Source organism: Gavialis gangeticus, unplaced genomic scaffold (genome assembly GCF_001723915.1).
Source record: "Gavialis gangeticus isolate Ggan-Ray unplaced genomic scaffold, GavGan_comp1, whole genome shotgun sequence".
In the NCBI taxonomy this organism is placed as follows: Eukaryota; Metazoa; Chordata; order Crocodylia; family Gavialidae; genus Gavialis; species Gavialis gangeticus.
This window is the reverse complement of record NW_017728992.1, coordinates 43,904,084-43,919,141: the sequence shown is the minus strand read 5'-3', so window position 1 is coordinate 43,919,141 and position 15,058 is coordinate 43,904,084. Positions and strand designations below refer to the sequence as shown.

Sequence of the window (15,058 nt, the reverse complement as noted above, 5' to 3'; positions counted from 1 at the left end):
TTGATTCAGGAAATGCAGCCACATGCCTACAGTGGTTCAAGCCAGAAGCCAGGGAGTGGTAGAGCACAGCTGTCTGGCACATAGCTGGTATGGGATGTATGTTCGCTGCCTCTTCCTGCTGCCCCCAAGGTCTCTGGGATTTACAGTCCACAATCAGAGCAACAGGACTCTGCAGGGTTGCTCATCACGTCTTCCTGCTTCCAGGTGCCTCTGGGATTTGTAGTCTACAGTGGCAGCCAGCAGTAAGTCAGTGGGGCAGGGCAGCTCCATACTCAGGGGAAGGGAAGTTTAACCCCACCCTCTGGCCCTAGACCCCAGCCAGAGTTTGCCAGGGGGGCAGTGAGCCAGCCCTCACTGCTTTGGCTAGGGAGCAGAGGGGTGGGGCCAGCCCTGCTCTTGAGCAGACAGCACAGCCCAGCCCAGGGCTGCAAAATGCTGGGATGCTGGGGGACTCTGATTTAACTTGAACCAGGAAGGGGTCTGGGACAGGAGTTCCGTAAACCAGTTTGACTTGAGCATTGGCAGTGTGTAGGGAGTGCACACGGGTACGGGTGCACATGCACCCCCTGAGTGTCGCCGAAGCTACCAGCGGTGTCTGTGGGCGGTCACCATCCCCTCCCCCCGCACCGCCAACAGCACCGTGTCCGCCTGCGGGAGCTCCCCACTTGCCACCGCCATGCTCCCGCTGCCACCAGTGCTACCACTGCCTGCAGGAGCTCGCTGTGCCCCCCCCCACCTCTGGGAGCATGCGGCGTTCATGGACTTAAATCATTTAAGTCTGATATTACATTCAACCAGGTTAATCTTAAACCAGTTTCAGCCATTTTGAAACTGGTTTATGTGCACTGAACTACTTTTCTGTTACAGATTTAAACCAGTTTCTGATCACTTAACCAGTTTATTTGTAACTTCTGTCCCTAGCCATACTGACAGGATCAGAATCTTCACAAAATAGTTTCTTTGAAAACAAGGGTGAGGGTAGGGAAGCCCTCCACTTTTTTATAATAGCTGTGTGTTTAGAGCACTTGCCCAGGAATTAGGAAATCTGGGTTCAATTTCCTCCATAGCCTGAGGAAGATAAGACCGTTATCTTCCACCTCTCAGGGGTATGCCTTAGCCACTCTGGGGTTAAGGAATCCTTCATCCCTCCTCTTAAAACTGTACTACCATTCATAAAAGAATTCAAGATTCATTGGGCAACAAAGGAGCATGTGACTTCTTAACCTAGTGGTAAGAGCACTCATACAGGATCCAGTTCCTGCTCCCAAAATTATTTCTCTATTTTACATCAAACAAAATAATTGCAGGTTTCAGTTTCTTTTTTTCTTTTTTTTCTTTTTTGAAGCAAGGCTTTCTCAAAGAAGCTGATCTTGCAAGATTCTCTGAAGGTAATCACATTCTGGATTTTCCTGGTCTCCTTTGGAGGCTGGATCCTCTTGGCAGAGAGTGCTTTGTCCCCCGATCAGACATGCTTCATCCTGGGTATCATCTTCTCATTCAGACTCAGATACAATGAGCAGTCTGGAGGTGACAAATGTGTGGATCATCAGGAGGAAGACACCATGCTTCTTTGCAAGCTTTGGAGATGAAAGAAGGAATTTTTAGAAACAGGTTGTATCTAGTTATCTAGGCTTAGCAATGAGTCGTATTGAACCCTGTGACCTAGCACCGTCTTGATCAAATGGAAGGGGGAGAGAATATCTTGGCCAAGTCTTCAAAGTGTTTCCACTTCTCAAGCAGCACCACTTTGATTTTTGCCTTAGTTCAGCTTGAGCCAGTTCTTCATCAAAAAACTAATTTTCCTGTTGGGGTTCTGACACTTTAATAGTGTCTGGGGTTACACAGGAGGAAAGATTGAAAATGGGACATAAGTGTCATTGGCGGGCAGCTAAGCAGGTGACCTCTCACTATCTCTTCCAGTCATCTCATGTAGACATTGTTGAGAAGTAGGGATAGTGTGGATCCCTGAGGGACCCTTCAAAGGGAGTACCTGCAGAGAAGAGGAACAATTACTGATCACTTGCTAGAGAAGAATGATTGGAAGCACTGTATTACTGCACCATCTGCACTTGCTGTTGTCACTTCATTAGTCTACTTTGTGGGTCACTCTGTAAAAGCTGGCAGATATCCAGTAATACAAGTCTGGAGATCTTCCCTACCTCCATGGTCAAAAGGAGGTTGCCATTTAGGGCCAATCCAATTCAGTGCTAAGCCCCATATACATGAATTATTTGGAGGAAAAAGCAAGGATGTCCAAGGACAGGCTGTAGATGACCTTGTGCTCTGTGTTTATAGTATAGAAAAAAGAAAAGTGGTGATTTATGAAGCAAAAGAGAAAGTCAAGTAGTTGAAATCTAATCTGCATAGACAATATTTAGTACGAATGATATCATTCATTATAATTTAATAGCTATTTTGAACAATGAAAGGAAATAATGAAGGAGTCAGGATTTACACATTTCCTTGTCTAAGTTACCCACTGACCTTTTTGTGCCTGAGAGCGACGGAAAGAAAGAAGAAAGAGAAGGAAAAATTGGGAAGCAAGTCCTAGGAAACTGAAGAGGACATATGAATAGTACAATGAAAAAAAATTAGTCGTGTTTCAACAGCTTCATGTTTTTATGCAATATAAGCCCAAACAATTTTTTTTGGTTACTGTTCATAGCCACAAAAATGCGTATTATTTCCTCCTTGTCCACAGTGTGCTAAGACTCCTCTTTCCAATTCAGAAGTTAATTCCAAATAATTTCATCACCCAAAACAGTGAAAGTGCCCTCAGTTTTTATTTGCTCTCTACTTCTATCTACGTTTTAATAACATATGCTAGTTTTAGAATTTTGGAGGTTTTCAGAATGCACTCTGTCTTACTCTCCATTGCAAAATATTTGCTTTAGCAGTAATTCTCATTTTTTCCATTTCACATATTGTTTTTCTAATTCTATAGTGTATATTACAAACTAGACTCTGAAATACATATACTAAACATAATCAGGAACTTTACAAAGGAAGACCATTACTGTAAATGGTAATGGTCTTCTTTGATCAGTGCTTAAACAGATAATGCTTTAAGAGCCCCTGTATTTTCACTGGGGGCATCTACACATGCATTTACTGTGCAGTAAGTGTTTTTTATGCTGGCGTCTACATATGCAGCCATTAAAGTGCAGTAACGCTGTGTGTGGACTGACTTGGGAATAAAGTTCATCCCAAACCAGTCCACACACAGTGTTACTGTGCAGTATGACATCTACACATGCGTTACTGCACAGTAAATAACCAGGCGTAAATTCGCTACCTACATGATGCAGGTATCAAATTTATGCCCAAGTTGGCTTAAGTTGCCATAGTTACTGCTCAGTAAGGTATGCACGTGTAGACGTGTGCCCCTACTGTGCCATACTGTTCAGTTACTAAATTACTGTGCAGTAAATGTGCACATGTAGATGTGCCCACTGATTATATATAAATGTTAAAATCACTGAAGTTGGTAGAGAAAGGTAGTGCTCAGCACCAGCTGACCCCATCCATGCTCACTAGCTCCATCCTTTGATCCAGGTTGCTGTATGTTCCATTAATATGGTTTGCAGTGAAATAATTAGCAGTATTATTATTTAAATTGTTAAGCTACAGAATTACAACACACATAGGCCATGAATACATACTACATTTATAGCGGTATGTATGCCCTTGTAGTGCTGCGATAAAACTAATGTGTAGGTGTTCAGGGTGTCTCTACCACTACAAAGATAGTGGATCTGTCAAAAAAAAGAAAAAAAAAAAAGGTGCATCTAACACACAAACGTTTGGTTTCAAAAAGGAACTTCTTTGTAACCCTATATTTTGTAGCTCTCCATAAAAGATGTGGACAATTGCATGGAGAATAATGAATAACAAATGGAGATAATGAAGGAGCCAAAATGTACAAGACTACATCGGGGCTCCTTGGATCACCCCTGCATCAGATGGTTCTCCGTACTCCCTCCCTTCCTCCACTTCCAAACCTAACTGGGGAGGTTGTGGAAGAGAGGAGAGCAGCGGAGGACTGTCTTTGACAGCTGCTACTTTCCAACAACTTCCAGCTGATTGCTAACAGCCTGTCACCTTCCCCAGGGATGATCAGACTGGGGGCAGGGGGAACAAAGGAGCAGACTTCTAGCTGGAGAGCACACCTTTGAGGCAACTTTGGAGCACTCCAGCCAGGAGGTTTATGAACGTATTCTCGCTCCCATGGCACTTTACTTTTTCAGTGCTACAAAAGAGCATGTGCCTGTAGCCTCAGTGATAAATATGAGCAGTTTCCACCACTTACCGCTGTCCTGGTCTGTCCCCTTGCCTGTAGATCGACAAATATCATATTGCATAAGATCACATTTAAGTTCACTCAGTAAATTATGCAGTTTAAGAATTTAATTTTTAAAACCGATTGAAGAAAATATGCAACAGCAGTCCATTTCACAGCAGCTCATTTTGACCCCAATGATATATTTTAGACATATTTTAAAGTTGGTAGGGAGAGAAGGGGGAATTTGGCTTCTTCTGTTTGCAAAAACTCAAACTGCTAACAAGGCAGTTGAGGCATATGGATTCATGCAGGGTACCCACAGCTTTAAGTCGAAATAACATTTCCATGTACCAGCCAGTAATGTCTGAATTTTTCTTCTTTAAAGTACAGCAAAACAAATACAATACAGATGCATAATACCCTTGCTTTCAGTTTCAGTCACTGTGTTTTTTTACCAATAGACATTCATATCTGACTTTAAAATACTTTAAGAAAAATCCCCAAGCTATACAAAACCTCCTAAGCATCCATTGGTAGTTATCTGGTATTAGAGAGAGTTACCCTGGGGATTACCCAAAACAGTAAGCTCAGTTATGAAATAAAGATTAATCATTCAATTTTGAAACAGTCTATTTGTTGACTTTCTGGTTTAGTTACCTTTACTGTACTTCAGGGACCTCTCAGGCAGGAATCTGAGACCTTTCAACAGCATTTCTAAGTGTGTTCTGATGGCCTCCTGGATTTCATCTACTGGTACTTTTCAGACTACATTGCAACTGTATTTCCCTGGATGGTGTTGCTAACTCTTGTGAAGTCTATCATGAGTTTCAGTGGTTGATAGTTTTCTTCAAAGTCTTGTAATGTGTTGCATCAGAATCCCAACTTTCATTTTTTTAAAGAAAATTTCTAGCCTTGGCTGCTGACAGATTCTTGAAATTATGGTACCTTCCCTCAAGAATGGGGCAATCAGGAAAACCACCTCAGGCACCAATGTATAGGTGTGGAAGGCTGCAAAAAAAATATAGCTGCTGCTGGCAGCCATGCAAGCCTGCCAGTGATGTGGTGGCAACCAGAAGTTGCTACTGCCCCTGTGCCTTTGGTCCCTGGCTGTGGAGCTACACCGTTGAATTGACCCATGTTCTTGCAGGCAGAATCTTGTTGTGTAGCAGTACATGGTCAAGAAAGAACCTATACAACACATGATTGCAAAGGTAATACAAATTTAAATTCAGGCTTTTTCTCGCCTCCCTCTTCCTCTCCCCCCCAAAAAAGATGGAAAAAACATTAAAAACAACTAGAGCTATGGAACAAGTCAGATTTCAGCTGTAACATTACCTATTGTTTTTTTTTCTTCTCTCTTTGGATTGCTTCTGTGATGGATTAAATTGAAGTGTTAATTGCTGTGGTATTGTGTGGCTTCAAACAGATGTCCTTTTTGTCTTGGGACCGGCTGTGCTGGGGTGTATCATGGCACAGCTGATCCAGTTGATTGACAGGTACAGTTGTCACCTGGGGCCATTGTCTTGCAGGATCAGACTCCTCCTGTTTGGGCTTCCTGTGGGCCTGGGTGCCTGGGTTTCTAGCCTGGGTGCCTGGTTCTGGCCTGGGGAACCCCATGGGGTTCTCTTGTTCTGCAGTGTGAAACATATGGCCCAGAATTGCCTGCACAGGCTGGCTGGAGAGCCCTGGAAGCACTGATTTGTGAGGATCACACAATAAAACTCTATATTACGACATACTCCATATTAAGGCATGATGAACTGTTACCTGGAATTGTCGGGCAAGGACTTTTGGGCACTTGGAGTGTGACAAAGGACAAGGACTTCTGTTTGCAACTTGTGCCACCATAAACATGTTTTTGGCAACACAAGGCCAATGTCTTTTTGCACCCTGCATGAAATAGATTCACTTTTCTTTTCCTGACTATTTTCTGCTAAAAGGAACGGCCCTGTTGTTTATATTCATTTTATGGTGAACATTTAAGATTGTGAGAAATTGGCAATTTAATGTGGAAATTAAATATAATTCATCCACAGACAGTGAATACATGGATTATATCATGAGGTTTTTACCCATCAGATAAACCTCATAGAGTGTACCCTTTAATTTTATTGACTAGAGGTAATTACTTCCATCATCAACACTTAGCACTGGGATCTTTCTAGACCTTCTCCTGGGATGGAAATGTGTTCTTGTAATTAGAGCAAGAAACTCGGAGTGCTAACTCTGCCACTAATTATGCCTTGTGACTTTGGGAGTCTGTCTGTTTACCTTTTCATGCTAGTTTATTCCCATCTATAAAGTGGGTATTTACCTACTGCACCGGTCATTATGCCCCATAATTCACAAATGCTGATAATCCTTAGGGGAAAGATGCTGTATATTCAAATACATATATATATGCATATGTAAAGAACTACTATTGCTATACAGGAGGATAGCCAGCTAAATAAGGATGAAAAAGGATGACAAATATGATTTTTTTAAATATCATTTAGCATTTTGGGAGAAAATAAGAGTAAGACTTTCCATGGTAGAGTAGACCTCTCATCTCTCTTTCCACTGTAGCAGTTAAGAAAGATTAAGCCAGTTCTGGCTGCGGATAATGTAATACAAGTATTCAGAGGTGAGCTTTTAGCTTAGTAACTCCAACTGGTTAGCCTGTTGAGCCATTTATTTGGCGAATTTTTGTTACTGACCAAAGTGGATCATTGTTTATGTTCCTTTTCAGAATTCGCTTCTGATTTTTCAGATACGAAAAGTGTAGAATTGCATCTATTTTTTTGATGTAGCTACAGCATAGAACAAATTTATGTGTTTAAAATACTCTGCAGACTTAATCAGAACTCATTTTATAGGGGACTGGAAAATGGATTTAAAACAAGCAGGCTAGACATGAAAATCCAAGGTCTGATCCAGTGAGCTAAGAGTCCATTAACTTGCATGCCTTGAAATAATAGTAACATCTCTAGTTATTTTTTCCTGTGAGTCCATATTGTTTTCTAAATACTGTGTCTCAATGGAAATCCTGAGTTTGCCGTTCACGTATTGATCAGGCATTAAGGTCATCTGCTGTAAATCAGCATAGCTCCATTGACTCATGGGAGCTACATTAGTAGAGGATATGTCCGTGTGTTTCTGAGGAGTCAATAGTACCATATTTTCATCGAATTAAACCTTTCTCATACTTTAACTACAAATGAACAGGGACTCAATATTTCTGACAGTCGGAGGATCTGGGCGTGCCATATTCAGACATGGGCTATTGGCAAAAAACCTTGCAAGGTAACAGTGACAATTCTGAGGTCCAATATTTCATAAATTATTGACAACAAATAACTTACATCTCTGAAGTACTGAAATTGCTGGGCTATGATTGCAACAGTATAAGTTATTTGTTTCTAGTTCAACTATATCCCAAGATACAGTAAAAATATATATGTGCAAGTACAGACACACACATGAGATAGACAATGCTTGTGATGTTAATTCAAATTCCAGTATAATCACTGCATCCATTGTGTCAAGATCTATTTGCTAAATCAAGTAATTCTTTATATGCTCACAAAGTTTGGAGTGCTAGTTTTCAAGTGATACAGAAGAATGCTTTAACTAGTGATTGCTTAAATCATGCTGGATTTATAAATGATGGTGGAAGAAGAAGGGGGAATTCAAGATGGTTTTCAGTATCAGACGCGACTGAAGTTTTAACTATTTTGGTAGACCAAGGGCATTGTTTTAAGAACCACTTAGATTTCCTGGACTGGATTTTGGATCACAAAATGCAGTCCTGTAAGGGGGCAGAGAGAGCATCTTAGTCTAAAGTCTAGCAGAAAGGAAGGTAGATTTGTACCTTTATAGTACCATTTAGTTTTTACATTCTTAGTAATATTTTTAAGGAGCTAACAAAAGAGAGTGGTATTTTCAGGTCAGGAATGATCTTTATACCAATGTGTTGTATAATCTTATAAAGTAAGATTATTTCTTCATAATTCTTTCCACCAGATTTTCATTTCGCAGCTGTTTGGAAGCAGCAAACCTTATGAAATTACATAATCAAATTTGGCTCTCATTTTCTTCTATTCAATTATTACTATTGGAATTAGTAGGGTTGCAATGATTTATAGTTCCCTATTTCAGAATATTTATCATTAATTTTGGAAGTTATTATAATGAATCTAAGTTGGCATGATCATCTTTGAAAGTGTGTTTTGCTCAGCCATGTTTGAGTATTAAATTTGCTTACAGGATTTGCTTCAGTAATTATCCTAATGTTAAAAAAGGAAGAATTGCATCCTATTGAGTATTAAAATGTTTTACAATGTGTTACAAAGTGGTATATTCTTTGTAGGTCAGTTTCAATTTACTTGATATTTTGCAACTTCCAGGCAGGCAGGTAGGTTACAGTTTGCTTTTATGTTTGCAGCTATACAAGTATTTCTTTGACCTTTTGTTGTTTACAAAAACAACCCAATATGCCGTCATCTGTGAAAAGCATGAAATGCCTGGCATCAGCCTTGGAACTGATTGATTTCAGAGGCCCCATTGTCCTCAAAATACTTCACCTTATTTCTCTCACAAATATTAACTTGTTACACTTATGCTTACACCCACAATACTTGTAACAGAAGAAATATAGAGTAAACGTAAATTTTAAATAATGCACTTATTTTTGAGTAAAAAGCTCCACTGAAGTATTTCCACAAAAGATTAAGGGCATTATTGTATTCTACAATGAGGGAATAAAATACACAGCAAATGACAACTTACTGTACATCTTTTCCAATGCATTTAATAGTATAGGTTTCCTTAAGCTGATATTCTTTTGAGGTATGGCTTTATCGCTTAATACCAAGAGAGATCATAATCACAATCCAGAATTTAATATGGCTATGATCTGGTTTTATCTGTCTGTGAAGAAGATTTAATTCCAGATGGTAGAAGTTATAATCCAAGCCTGTTATGTTCACCATGGTCACCAAAATGAACCAATTGACTAAAAAAAACCTAGTCTGACTAGAGTTACTTATTTCAGAATGTACTAGAGGCAGTCATCTTAAGCCATGGAGAAAAGAGTGCTAGTAGTATATCAGAAGGGATTTAGATAAAACTGTTTGTGATGGATTGACAAAAAGGGGTAACAAAGCAGTAGGTATACTACAAAATAATGCAGGCCATTTTTGTAGGTCATAATTTCAAACTGGCTTCTGTACTACCATGCTATTGCCTATGAGCCATATGTTCTCGTCTCATATAAATCACCATGGGGGATTCAATGACTGTGAAAAAGTACACCAACATGAGGCATGCTGAGTTGCAACACAGGCTTTGCCAGTCACATTGTCAGACTCCATAGGGGGCATATAGGAAAAGAAAAATTGAACTGAAGTAAACTGCAGCTTATTCACCACAGAGACTTTTAGGACCATGTCCCTTAATACACAGACATGCATCAGCTGGTTGAAGTCCCAGCCATGCTGGACAGCATTGTTTTCAGGCTTTTCTATTAATTAATATTTATATTATTGTATTGCTTATAAGCCCAGTTAGGATATGGGGCCAGTTATGCTAAGAGCTGTATTAAAATACCCTCATCCTAAAGAACATAGCTTCTAATATAGATTGCTGCATATACTTTCAACCTATATTAATATTTAAGGCTTAGTATAAGCGGTATCTGCAGTAGTTTATGTGACGTTTCTTAATAAAATTAGGCTGCCATGTCCCCTTGAATTAGAAATGTATATTTTGAATTGTGTGAGAGTGCAGCTGATATTTTAATGTTGACCTTAGAACAGATTCATCTTGCTTCTACCTAGCTAATTACAGCATATGAAAAAAGCGGCTCTCCTCCAGCCTAGATTGTAATGACAGGGATAAAAATTACATATAGGCAAATACATGTTCATTATTATCAACAATACTTTTCATCTGTAGATCTCAAAGCTCTGTATAAATGGAGGTAACCATCATTACTTTCCTGGAAGGGAAACTGATTCACACAATGGCTTAGTGCCCTACCTAAGGTCACATTTAATCTCACTCGAACAGGTTATGGACCTGGAAACAAGCAGATCGCCTCGTTCTTGGTCTTGTGTCCTAGACATCCCAGCCTCTCCAGTGCATTCATTTCCAGTCAGCTAGGGGATTACCAGTAAACAGAGTTACTTCATGTAGTCACATGCCAGATCCTGAAAGGATTGTTTTAAAGTATATGATTTATAATAATCACTTTTGAAGGACTACCCTGCTTAGGTGAGGTTAAACCCATGATTATTCTGAAGTTCTGTTTTCAGTGCAGTCTCTCTGGATGGCTGCTGATTTTGTTCCATTTAAAGCATTTTGTGGCATGAACTCACTTTGTTTCTGCCCACATCACTGCATTCCTGGGATGTTTTTCACAGGCCTTAGCAAGATCATCTGACAGCAACTAGCGAGGTCAATGAACTTTATACACAATTAAACACTTGAAGCTAGGAGAATTAATTATTATTTTTCCCTCCAAAGTTAGGAAAGAATACATGGCATGTTACATTCTGCTACAAAGTGAATGTTATGTGTGGCAATCAAGCTAGTTTCACATGATTTAATGCTGAACAGCATAAGAAAATGATTGCATCCTTTACATGGGCCTCACAGAACAGTCACCACCCACACTGTTTATTCAGACTCGGAGCTCTGCCATTCACTGTTCAAGCCAGAGAAGGGGAAAAAAATCTGTTCATGAACACTTTTGAAACCATTTATTCTCAGTGCAAAGTGGAGTTAAAAAAAGCCAAATGAGGGATTTTCAATTGCTGCAAGGTTCAAGAAGAAGTAATTTTCTCTGAACACCCAACAGGATAGTTAAAAATGTGATGATTAGGATATTAGGTTAAATCTATTTGAGCATTTGATGATGCCTCTAAAATTGCTGTAGTTAAGTGGGTGGCTTTTCCTCTTCCTTCACTGTCTTCTAGTACCTGAAAAAGAGGTAAAACCATTTAGGAGGTGATACCATTTAAAGAAAAGTTACATAGCATTAAAACCTAGATACTGTGATATTCAAATTCATCAATAGTAAAAGTGTTATCCTCAGATTTCTTGTGCCCTGTTTCTGGTGATATAAACTATTTGGACCCGACTCTCCCTTTTGCATCTACCTATCTGTGGAAATGTAGAGATTAGAAGCGTTAAAATTAGATCATTTTTCTAGTAGTCCAATTTTAGTGCAGTAAAGTTTTAAATGTGTCAAAAGAAGGGATTTTTTTGCTTACATAGGCTAAATAGAATTTACCAAGATGCTTTTCACAAGAGTTGAATGTTAAATTTCCTAACCCTTTTATTATGTGAGTAATTCATCCCCCTCCCTGGTATTTGTACTTTAAATATTTGAAGATTTAAGTCAGTTCCAGCTGTTGATTAGATAGGTTATGCAATTTAGCTTAGAACATTTTAAATCTGTTTTTGATGTATTTGAGGTAATAAGTGCTGTGGAAAAAAAAACAAACAGCATCCATTTTTTTGGAGACTACAAGAGTGGAAAACATACCTCACTGAATGCAGTCATACACTTTTCTTTTTTTTCCTCTCAATGCCACCTAGTCAGTGTGGCAACCAACAATTGGTTAGTCCAGTCTAAGGACCCTGGCAGACATTAAAATAATGATGCCATTTGGAGCTGAAGAATTTTATATCTCATCACAAAAAGTGTGTCTCCTGCCATGCCAGACGCACAATGAATTGGATGAATGTGTGGCATGTTTTAAATTATTGTGCAATTAACATATTAATTGCGCCATAAATATAATATCTGCCAGAGGCCTGAGACTTCCAAAACTTGCACTGTTCAGCACATTTTCACTTCTGTTTGGGAAATGATGATTTTTCCCCTCAATTTTTTCATAATCATTTTTTCTAATAAATTGATTTTTTTAGTGGTGTTTTGCAAACAAGTAAGTACTATGTATAGTGGTAAATATTTTTTTATACTCACTGAGCCACTTGCTTAAAATTTACAATATACATTCAATTAGTATCTACTGGGGCACTTTAAGACATTTAAGGACAGACCCTCACATGATGTAAATCCTTGAAGCAGTGTTGATATAAATCAACAGCTGGCAACCTTTAAAAACCACAGCCTGGAACAACCCGGTTCAACATGGGCCAAACGGTTTCAGCAGTATCAGCGACAGGGGGCCAAACATCTGGGAGCTGTACCCACACCACCATCGCTCCTCCCTGCTCTCTGCTCCCAGACTGCAGCATGAGTGCAACTTCTAGCTGGTGTGGAGCTGTGCCAGGGCTGGGCAGCTGGAAACTACACTACTGCTGCTTCTCCCTGTGCCCAGACTCCTGGCTGTGGGACTGGTGAACTTGGAAGCTGCCTGGTCCCTAGTGGCTGAAAGCTGTGTCCACGCACCAGCTGAGAGTTAGAGGGAGTGGGAGACAAGGAGAAGGGGCAACAGTTCAAGTGCAGCTTTCAGTCGCAGCACAGCCCCTCGCTGTCCAGCCCTAATATGGGCACATGTGCAGGGCAGATCAAGTGGTTCTGCAGGCTGGATGTAGCCTGTGGGTTGTATGTTGCTAGTCCCTGGTTTAATTGGCTTAATGCCAAACTGCCCCAGCTGGAGATGTATTATTTCTCCCTTTGGTGTGCTTCCCAGTTAAAAAAATGAGATCCATAATAGGTAAATTAATTTGTTTTTGTTTTTCCTTCATGCAAACGATTATTTCTTAAATTCTACAGTGAGCACAGTTTTGCTAGTCTGAACTACAAAACAATCTACTCTTTGTCTTCCAAGCAGTGCCTTTTAAATTCAAGCTTTGTGGTAACAACTTACTGCATTTTTTCATTCACCAAATTACTAAAGAGGTGAATTTATATCACCCTGGGCATATCTACATGTGCATATTAATGCACATGAATAAACTGGAGCTTATTGCTCTGGAGTTTATTGCTCCTGGGCACTGTGTCTTCACATGTGGCTGGGAGTGCAGCATGTTGAGCCAGGTTGGAGCAGCCCTGGCTGGCAGGGGGCCCAGGGGGTCAGCCTGCCAGCCTAGGGCTGTTCCCCTCGGCTCACGTGCTGTTGAGGGGCTGGTGCATCAGGGTGCTTCGGTGTAGGGCTAGTTGGAAGGCAGTCCCCACACTGAAGCACTCTTATGCCCCAACCATCTGGGTCAGCATCTACACATGAGCTACTGTGGAGTTTTTTACTGTAGGGTTTTACTGTGTAGTTTGCTGCTGAGTTTTTAGGGCACACATGTAGATGCCAAGACGTTTACTGAGCAGCTGATTTGTCTACTGCACAGTAAACATCTCATATAGACGTGCCTCCTGATTATAGTCAAACACTGTGATCATAATTCTTCTTTGGGAAGTATTGGTAGGATTCTCACTAATTTCAGTGGGAGCAGCATCTGCAGATGACCAGAGCAAAATTTTTCAAGGCACATGAAATTATGGAGTTTATGTAAAGATTGTTTCACTTACTGTTTCCTTCTTATTCAAAATGTGTACAGAAGTCACTACTTAGAGGGAAACCAGTTATGTATTACCAAACAAAATATACTTAAATTGTGTGAGTCTTGTTTATGCAGTATTTGTACTTCAAGCACAGCAGTGCTTTCTAGAAAGTATCCCTTTGCTGCTTCTTTCTTTCAGTAAGTATATGATACGGGCATTACTTTCTTCTCACCAAGTGACAAGTTGTGACTAGATCCTGGAATTATTATGCCTTTCCTTTCCACAGTAATTTTGTACAATCTCTCCTTGTCTTGTTTAATCTTGGTCATCCTCTTTGACTACTTATTCCATCTTTTTTCAGTTCAGAGTTGTTTGTCCTGGCTTAGGTATGATCTCAGATGCCAGACTGAATTAGCAAAGCTGATGGGAGAAAGAAAAAATCTGAGCATACTTGACATGGAAGTCACTGTGGGTGGTCCCAGGTTCTCAGGGAGTGTCAAGGGGTGTGGTGCATGCACAGCTCAGCTCACTGTGTGACCGCATGCCACTCAGTGTGATCCTGGATGTCAGAGAGTTCACCAGCCTATCAGCACAGTTCCTATCGCAGCTCCGCATGTGCCATGAGCACTGAGCTCACCAGTTGACTGGTACATGGTCTACTTTCACACAGCTTTGGAGCCCAGAAGGTGAACATCACCACTGTTTGCCATCCCTTCCTCTTGTTCCCCCCGCCTCTTTTGCCCTACTGCACAATTCAGTGAAGAGGAGTGGCAGCAGTGCTCCACCCCTGCTTTCACCTGACTCTGGAGCCCAGGGGGTGAGTGTCAGTGGGGAGGGCATGGGTAGAAGGGAGAGTGAACAGCAGTGCCTCTCTGGGCTCTGGAGCTGTGTGAAAGCAGGGCCTCTGTCTAGAGCCTATGGTGACCAGTTGGTGAGCTCAGAGCTCTGAAGCCATGTGAAACTCTGACAGGAGCTGTACTGACGTGGTGGTGAGCTCAGAGAGTTCACTGCACATGCAATGCACCCCCCTGGAAGTTACAAATGGAGAAGAAATAACACTAGTTTCTGTTCCATATCCATTTGATGGTTTCATAGTTTCATAGTTTCTAGGGTCGGAAGGGACGTGAGCAGATCATCTAGTCTGACCCCCTGCCATGGCAGGAAGAGCACTGGGGTCAAATGACCCCAGTAAGGTGGTCATCCAACCTCCTCTTAAAAACCCCCAGGGTGGGAGCCTGCACCACCTCACTTGGAAGCTGGTTCCAGACTCTAGCCGCCCTGACCGTGAAGTAGCGCCTCCTGATGTCCAACTTAAACCTTCCCTC

The 15,058-nt window shown here is 40.8% G+C and overlaps 1 protein-coding gene and 1 long non-coding RNA gene across 2 annotated transcripts in view; one reads left to right on the top strand and one right to left on the bottom strand.

Annotated features, from left to right (window-relative positions):
• Positions 1 to 15,058, top strand: part of BCL2 (BCL2, apoptosis regulator) — a 180,851-nt gene that overhangs the window by 85,278 nt on the left and 80,515 nt on the right. The window lies entirely within an intron of this gene.
• LOC109300865 lies at positions 8,934 to 14,818 on the bottom strand. The gene is made up of 2 exons (XR_002098346.1): positions 13,761 to 14,818; positions 8,934 to 11,244 (listed from the first exon to the last, which is right to left on the bottom strand). It is a non-coding gene; the product is annotated as an uncharacterized LOC109300865 (long non-coding RNA).